Below are 9,764 nucleotides of genomic sequence, written 5' to 3'. Positions count from 1 at the left end.
CTAAGGCCCATCTTGGCCCATTAAACTCCCCGGGGGGTTCCGGTAACCCCCGGTACTCCGGTATATGTCCGAAACTCCCTGAAACCATTCCGGTGTCCGAACATAGTCGTCCAATATATCGATCTTTACGTCTCGACCATTTCGAGACTCCTCGTCATGTCCGTGATCACATCCGGGACTCCGAACAACCTTCGGTACATCAAAACACAAAAACTCATAATACAATCGTCACCGAAACTTTAAGCGTGCGGACCCTACGGGTTCGAGAACAATGTAGACATGACCGAGACACGTCTCCGGTCAATAACCAATAGCGGAACCTGGATGCTCATATTGGCTCCTACATATTCTACGAAGATCTTTATCGGTCAAACCGCATAACAACATACGTTGTTCCCTTTGTCATCGGTATGTTACTTGCCCGAGATTCGATCGTCGGTATCTCAATACCTAGTTCAATCTCGTTACCGGCAAGTCTCTTTACTCGTTCCGTAATACATCATCTCGCAACTAACTCATTAGTTACAATGCTTGCAAGGCTTATAGTGATGTGCATTACCGAGTGGGCCCAGAGATACCTCTCCGACAATCGGAGTGACAAATCCTAATCTCGAAATACGCCAACCCAACAAGTACCTTCGGAGACACCTGTAGAGCACCTTTATAATCACCCAGTTACGTTGTGACGTTTGGTAGCACACAAAGTGTTCCTCCGGTAAACGGGAGTTGCATAATCTCATAGTCATAGGAACATGTATAAGTCATGAAGAAAGCAATAGCAACATACTAAACGATCAAGTGCTAAGCTAACGGAATGGGTCAAGTCAATCACATCATTCTCGTAATGATGTGATCCCGTTAATCAAATGACAACTCATGTCTATGGCCAGGAAACATAACCATCTTTGATTAACGAGCTAGTCAAGTAGAGGCATACTAGTGACACTCTGTTTGTCTATGTATTCACACATGTATCATGTTTCCGGTTAATACAATTCTAGCATGAATAATAAAAATTTATCATGATATAAGGAAATAAATAATAACTTTATTATTGCCTCTAGGGCATATTTCCTTCTGTTTTATCGAACCAGTAGGAGACACCACAAAAACAAATGTAAGCAGTGTCTGCACACACACGAAGCAAATACTTGCACCCAAAGCGGGCAAGAGGGTTGCCAATCCCTTGTACTTATTAATTGCACCGATTAAATCTAATAGTGGTGGATAGATAAAATAAAAAGGAAAATAAAAGTAAATAAATTGCAGCGAGTATTTTTAGGGTTGTAGTATATATAAAGTGTATGGACCCAGGGGGCCATAGCATTCACTAGAGGCATCTCTCTCATGAGCATAGTACGGTTAGTAAACAAATTATTGTTGGGCAATTGATAAAATACGCATAGTTATGATGATTCTTCATGGCATGATCAATATATAGGCATTATGTCCGAGACAAGTAGACCCACATCCATCTGCATCAATTACTATTACTCCACCCCTTGATTGCTATCCAGCATGCATCTTAAGGTATTAAGTTCATAACAAACAGAGTAATGCTTGAAGCATGATGACATAATGTAGACAAAGAAAGACCAAATAATATGTTTGAGCCCGAGCATTTTACCCTTAGTAGCAAAAATACAAATACATGCCTTGCAACTCCTCCTATCACTAGTAGGGACACCGCAAGCTTGAACCTACTACCAAGCACCTCCCCACTTAAGATAAAAAATCTAATTGGCCAAATGATATAGATAGATCGGAAAGAAATACAAGGCTATAAAATCACACATAATAAATCTCAGAAATGATTAAATTATTTCCACTGAATAATCTGATCATAAATCCACAATTCATCGGATCCCAACAAACACAACGCAAGAATTACATTGAATAGATCTTCTAAGAGATCATTGTATTGAAGATCAGAGAGAGAGAGAGAGAGAGCCATTTAGCTACTGCTATGGACTCGTAGGTCCTGTCACTACTAGGGAAAAGCCTAGCAGTAGCGCTGGTTTTGGGCCTAGCGGTAGCGCGGGTGACCGCGCTACTGATATGGCGCTACAGCTAAAGGTTACCGGTAGTGTTGGTTGGCCCACGCTACTGCAATACGCGGTTAGCAGCAGCGAGTATCGGAGAAATGCGCTACTGCTAATATATGCAGCGCCTTTAAATAAGCCGCGCTACTCCTAATATAACCAGTGGTAGCTTTCTTCCTATCCAGCCCTACTAGTATTCTGTTTTTCGTTTTTTTTCTATTTTTAGTGTATTTATGCGCCGTTATACAAATTTTGATACAGTATCAATTAAGAGGTTATGTCCATGATGAATTAATATATCATTGAGAGGAAGAAACATGGATTAGATTCATTTGGATGAATCAAAAGTTGGATTAGGACAATGATCCTACTAATTCAACTTTTGGTCACTTTTGAGCCATCCACATGAATCTAATCCGCGTTCCTTCCACCAACGATATAATAACTAATCATGATCATAATAACAAATCATGATGATAATCATGATCAACATCATCATCATATTAATATAAAAACTCTTGCATCATATCATCACCAACAACACTAGCTAATAATCATCATGGTCATTACCACCAACACTATTTAATCATCATAGTCATAGTGTAGCTATCTAATCACCACCAACGCTAGCTAATAATAATCATCATAGTCATTACCACCAACACTAGCTGTTTAATCATCATAGTCATAGTGTAGCACATCATCATTTTCAAACTCATTCAAGCTAGCTAATCACTCCTGCTGCTCTCTCTCGGGTAAAATAGCATAAAACATGTGTAGCACTCCTGCTTCATCATATTGAAGCATGCAGATGAACCTATCTCCTATTTGTGGGCTGCGCTTCTGATTGCTGTCCCCTAGTACTTCTCTGCTGCGATACTTCACAATTTTTCTCCAGTCTTTGACTATTAAGACTTGCTCGCTTTGAGAACACCACGGGAAACAGGAGATTTGGCGTCAGTACTATTCTTTGTCGTCGGCTTTTCGTCGGTCCAGACGGCAAAGACAAATTTTGCTGACAACGGCTTGCCGTCTGTAAAAAAACACATACGGCAAAGACTTTTTGCCGTCTGAGATATTTTTTTACAGACGGCAAAGAGCTATTTTTGCCGTCTGTAAAAGAAATCACGGACAGCAAAGACTTGCCGTCTGCGATTTTCTTTTACAGATGGCAAAGAGCTCTCTTTGCCGTCTGTAAAAAAATCGCAGACAGCAAAGAGAAAGCACAGCACGTGGATCGATCCCACAGATCAATGTGGTGGCACGATCTGGGGCGCCCGCACCCGCCTCCGTCTCTCACCACGCACGCCCCACCTACCCATCCCACCAGTCCCTCTCTCTCTCTTATCCCCAAGGCCCCACCACAATCTCTCTCCCACGCCCGACCCCATCTCTCCCTCGATCCCTTCTTCTCTGCCGCACACACCCCGCCCGATCCAGAGCTCCTCCTCGTCCCCTGCTCGTCAACCACCGTCGGTCGATCCCGCCTCACCACCGCCTGAGCCGAGGCCAGCGCGGATCTTTCTCCTCCTCCCCTGCTCGTCAACAGCTGCCGCTCAACCCCGTCTCTCCGTCGCCTGAGCAGGAGGCCAACGCGGGATCCTCCTCGTCCTCCCCGCCCGCGACCCGGCGCCTTCTCCTCCTCCCTTGTTCCTCAACCGCCGCTGGTCGACCCCGCCTCGCCAGCGCGGGATCCTCCTCGCTGCCCACGACCCCGCGCCTCCTCCCCCGCTCGTCAACTGCGGCCGCCCTTCAACATGGTGGTGCCATTGCTTTGTCAAGAGCTCGCCGGAGCTCCTCTACAGCACAACCTCCCGCCTGGTCGACCCCGCCTCGCCGCTGCCTGAGCCGAAGGCCGCAGAGGGATCCTTCTCCTCTCCGTCCGTGACCCACACTTCCTCTCGATCCAGGGGCTCCATGGCGCCATGGTCAACTCCGCCGGAATGCCACCGTTCGCCTCCTCGAGCTCGATGCCCGTGCTTGGATCTGGACGCTGGCAAGGGCCAGTTCGTCCATTTTGTAATCGTTTTTTTGTGATGTTTCGTTTGTTCGTTCTTCCTATAAATGGAGAACATTATATTGTGTAAATACTGTGATGATGGATATGGTATGTAAATAGAATAATTCTGTCTTGTAAAAATCTGTTCGTTCGTCATTGCTGTGAAAGATTTTCCATACACCTTCGGCCATCTACGGCCTCTACACTCGTAGTGTTGTTTCATTTTTTTTAAAGAAAAATATTTGGTTTGCAGTCTGGGCATACGAGGAAGACAGCAAAGACATAGCCAAGCTGACGGCAAAGTACTTGACGCCGTCCGTCAACGCGACCGTCCGTCTGTTGGCATATTTTGCCGTCTGGCTAGTCTGCTGACAGCAAACCCTATTGACAGACGGCAAACTCTTTGCCGTCATCCCGACAAACAGCAGACGGCAAAGTATTCTTTACCGATTTATCTTTGCCGTCTGCTTCCTGACGGCAAAGTCTTTGCCGTCTGGAATTAGGTCTTTGCCGTCTGTGATCCACAGACGGCAAATTACCTGTTTGCTGTAGTGGAAATGATGAATGCACTCATGTGCAGTGCAGGATATCTTGGCCGTAAGCTAACCATTGTCATGCGACCTTTAGGCTCGATCCAACGAGGCACAACACTCATCGGGAGTCCCTGTTGAAGAACATCATAGTAACATACTTAGAAATGAAGTTTAGCTTAAAAATTAATGTATGCAAAAGATGCACTGAGGACAAATAGTAAAAATCTTACCATCTTCTAAATAGATGTGGCCGTAGTTCAATACGCACACTAGTGGTCGCACGTTTTGAGTACTAATATTTTGAAGTCCAGGAAAATAACCTGTCTTCACAGTATCAAGATCCTCAAGCCATGAAACATAATGACTTATCTCCTCGCAGTTTAGTTCAGCCCCGGGACAGTAGTAGGTGTTGTCTACCAAGCGTCGGACATGTTTGCTTGAATTGAAATAAGCTGTCAATAGAAATTAGTTGTCAACTATTTTTAAAGAAACAATATAAATTACTTAATAAATATGGTTGAGGAACTCACATAATGGTAGAACTGGAGGCGTCTGCACATCGACCCAGATGTCGATATTACCTTCAATTTCATCTTCCGGACGAATAGCAAAGGTGATAAGCATATTAGGCTCAAATGCATAAGCCTTGCATAGTGCTCTCCAATTTTTGCATTCAAAATTGGAGCAGGTGTCTACACTGTATAATTTTACGTGAAAAGTATAACCATGCTCGGTCCTCAAGTGAACTCTCTTTACCTCCATACTTTCCATAGTACTGAAACCAATCTTATCCAAGACATACATTCTTGCATGGCAGGGGATACGCTAGTAGAATTGTAAAAAATTAAAATTATAAGCTGAAGCAAAAGAAGCAGAAGTCATGCTTAATTACGAAAAAAGAATTGTCGTTGTGACTTACTGTATCCACTTCAAAAGTCTCATCTAGCATGATGCTGAAGCGCCTACCACCAACTAGGTGAGGCCTGTCGCCTGTCGCACAGGCCGCGCTCGTCTTCGTAGTATTCGCATATAACGAATTCCCTTTCGTCGTCAGACATTTCCTATGTTCATAGTTGAAACATTAATTAAAAATCGATGGAAGGCAACTACCAGGAAACTCAAAAGACAGATCACTATTACTCGATATGCAATGGGTTGACTTTAGGTCTGTCGAGTCTTCCTTCCTAAAATCTCATCTCACGTATATGGTGGGAACTCCCTTTCTGATATTGCGGCCGTCGGTGATGGTCGCTACTCCTCCTTTCCCTAGTGCATTACAAATATCTAGCACAAGGAAAAGAAGGAGAAGCGACCCCCATGATAACAGTCGGCATTCTTCTTCTCTCATATATGGTGGACACTCCCTCGCCGATTTTTCGACCGTCGATGATGGTCGCTACTTCCTCTTCCCCCAGTGCATAACAAAGGTCTAGCACAAAGAGAAGAAGGAGAAGCGACCCCCACGACAACAGTCAGCATTCTTCTTCTCTCATATATGGTGGAGACTCTCCCTCACTGATTTTTTGATTATCCTGTATGGAGCCCCGACAGACTTAAAGTCAACTCGAAATGTTGTTTAATTCTCTTTCTAGCAAATCTGGGGCACTCAATATTTCCTACATATTCTAGCACAAGTCATGCTTAAATTCACGAAAAAATCCGGCATGACCTTTGCTAAAATAGGACATATCGAGCGCCTGAAATTTTCCGGAACGGAAATGAATCAACACTCCGGCAAAACATAGGCCACTCGGAAATGAATCAACACTTCGCACATGAGCATAAACTGGTGCTCATTGCATTTCAATGGTTCAATATTGACAAAACATTTCAATATATCTTATAACCCGAACATTTTATTTGGTTAAGAAGCATAACTAAATACCCTAGTTCTACTCTATTCAACACCGAGTAGTGGAGAAGGAGGAGGTCGACTTTTAGCTCACCGACTCGGGTGTAGAGGAAGTAGAGGTAGCTCGGATGACGATCACTCCAAGGAGACACGACTCTACAAAGCATGCATCCACCGAGTAAAATTTTAATTAGATCATCAAATCTCATATAGCATTCTTTGATGACAAAGTGATAATGACATAAATTCAACTAGTTTATTAATTCAACTAGTTCAACTACGCACTTACTAAAAATAAACTAGTTCTATTAATTTTCTTACTAAAAATAAACTAGTTCTATAGTAAAATTTTAATTAGATCATCAAATCTCATATACCTAAATTTTCTTACTAAAAATAAACTAGTTCTATTAATTCAACTAGTTCAACTAAGCACTTACTATATATAGATAGATCAACTAGTTCCATCCATCTATCTATATATCCTCATAAACCCTAGTACTAAAAAATTTATTACTAAATTCTATTACTAAAAAACTTTCTATTACAGAAAGCAGGAGGAGGAGGTGGGAGGAGGGAGGAGGAGGGGGATGAGGAGGGAGGAGGAGAGAGCAGGAGGAGGGAGGGGAGGAGAGAGCAAGAGGAGGGAGGAGGAGGAGGGGGCGGAGGAGGAGGAGGAGGGAGGAGGAGGGGGCCGCCTGAGGGAGGAGGAGGAGGAGGGGGAGGAGAAGGGCGGAGAGGGACGGAGAGGGAGCTACCTAGGGGGCGCTGGTGGGCGACGGCGTGCGGCGGAGTTGGGCGAGTGAGAGTGTGAGTGGAGAGTGAGGACGCGCGCGGGTGTGGATACGGTACCCGTAGTAGTAGCGCACTTTAGGATAAAGCGCTACTGCTAAACTCCATAGCAGTAGCGCTTTTAATACGGGAAGCGCTACTGCTATGACTGTAGCAGTAGCGCCTTCTGCAAAACGCGCTACCGCTAAGGCTAAACATGTAAAAAAATCAAAAATACATTGGTCATCAATGATCTTTTTGTGCAGAATCTAAACTGTCAATAGGAATCTTCCCCGGTTTAAGAACCGGTGAAGATTCCTATTGCGGCCACAGATCCTACACATAGAGTTCAATGAAGACCTAGTGGTTGTGGTGGTTTGAGAAGTAACATATTTAAGGTGGTAAACACCCTGTTCGCGGAGCGAGGTGGGACTAAACTTAGTTGCAACGAGTGGACTAAACTTAGCAGCAGCGAGGGTTGGCGAAAAGCGATGCTGCTAAGTTCAATAGCAGTAGCGCTTTTAGAAAACATGCGCTACTACTATACCTAGTCCGGCGGAAATGTCGTGGCAATTGTAGTAGTAGCGTTGTTTTTCCCTAAGGCGCTACTGCTACGTTTTTAGTAGCAGCCCGGTTTGTTTCGCTACTACTAAGTAGCAGTAGCGCCCTATTTTAAACCGCGCTGCTGGTAAGATTCTGTGTATAAGGTTTTCCCTAGTAGTGTGTGGGAGCTACTCACACATCATCATGGAGGCAACAAGGTTGATGAAGATGGCCTCCGTGATCGACTCCCCCTCCTGTAGAGTATTGACGGAGGCCTCCAGATGGGATCACAGAAGAAAAGAGGCTTGCGGCGGCGATAAAAATGTATCAGGTCTCGCCCTGGGGGTTTCTGGATTTAAAAAATTTATAGCGTTGGAATTAGGTCAAACGAAGCCATGTGGGTGCCACAAGCACATGTGGTGCCCCCCCCCACGGGCGCGCCCCTTGAGCTCGTGGCCCACCTACAAGTCTTCTGGCCCTCCCCTGAAGCTTCTAGGGTCTCTTCTAGTCCATAAAAAATCACCATAAAGTTTCATCGTGTTTGGACTTTGTTTGGTATGGTTTTTCTGCAAAACAAATAAATAGGCAAAAAAATAGGAACTGGCACTGGGCTCCGAGTTAACAGGTTAGTTCCTAAAAATGATATAAAATGGCATAGAAAGCATACAAGATTGACTATATAATAGCATGAGACAATCAGAAATCATAGATACATTAGAGTCTATCATCCACTGCTACTTGTGATAGGTGATGGTATTTCCCCGAAGAGGAAGGGTGATGTAGTATAGTAGCAGAAAGTATTTCCCTCAGTAGAGAACCAAGGTTTATTGAACTAGTAGGAGATTCACGCAAGCAAAGATAAATGGTACCTGCACATACACACACACAAAGCAAATAGTTACACCCAACACGGGCAAGAGGGTCGTCAGTCCCCTTGCACTCGTTAATTGCAAGGACTAATTCTGGTAGTGGTAGATAGATAAATTGCAAAACAAAATAAAATAAAATACATTGCATCAAGATAATTAGAGTTTTAGTAATATGAAGTGAATGGACCCGGGAGCCATGGCTTTCACTAGAGGCATCTCTTTCATGAGCATAGTAATGGTGGGTACACAAATTACAATTGGGAAACTAATATAAAAGCGCATAGTTATGATGTTATTGATGACATGATCAGTACATAGGCATTATGTCCGTGACAAGTAGACCGAAACGATTCTGCATCTACTACTATTACTCCACTCTAGGTATTAATTTCATAACCAACAGAGTAATGCTTGAAGAATGGTGGCATAATGCAGACAAAATGAGACCATTCAATATGATTGAACCCCATCGTTTTACCCTTAGTTGCAACAATACAAATATGTGCCTCACTACCCCTTCTGTCACGACGTGAGGACACCGCAAGATTGAACCTATACTATGCACCACTTCCACTGAAGATAAATCAGCCAAACTAAATGGATAGATCGGAAAGCATTACATAGCTATAACAATCACACATAATAAAGTTCAAAAAGACTCAATTAATTTCAATGAATAATTTTATCATAAACACATAATTTATCGGATCCCAACAAAAATGCACCACAAAAGTATTACATCGGATCGATCTGCGAAGAGAACATTGTATTGAAGATCATAGAGAGAGAGAGAGAGAGACAGAGAGAGACAGAGAGAGAGAGACATCTAGCTACTGCTATGGACCTGTATGTCCAGTGAAGAACTACACACGCATCATCGGGGAGGCAACAAGGTTGATGCAGACGTCGTTCATGATCGATTTCCCATCTAGCAGAGTATCGGAAAAGGCCTCCAGATGGGATCGCAGAAGAACAGAGACTTGCGGTGGTGGAATAATTATTTCGGGTCTCGGTCTGTGTGTTTCTGAATATATGTGAATTTATAGGCCAAGAATTAGGTCAATCGGAACAGCAGGGGGCCACAAGGGGGTAGGGCGCGCCCCCCTACCTTGTCGTCGTCTCGTATGGCTTCTGGACTTATGTTGAAGATTCCTG

Source organism: Triticum aestivum, chromosome 7D (assembly GCF_018294505.1).
Source record: "Triticum aestivum cultivar Chinese Spring chromosome 7D, IWGSC CS RefSeq v2.1, whole genome shotgun sequence".
In the NCBI taxonomy this organism is placed as follows: domain Eukaryota; kingdom Viridiplantae; phylum Streptophyta; class Magnoliopsida; order Poales; family Poaceae; genus Triticum; species Triticum aestivum.
This window is presented reverse-complemented; position numbering follows the sequence as displayed.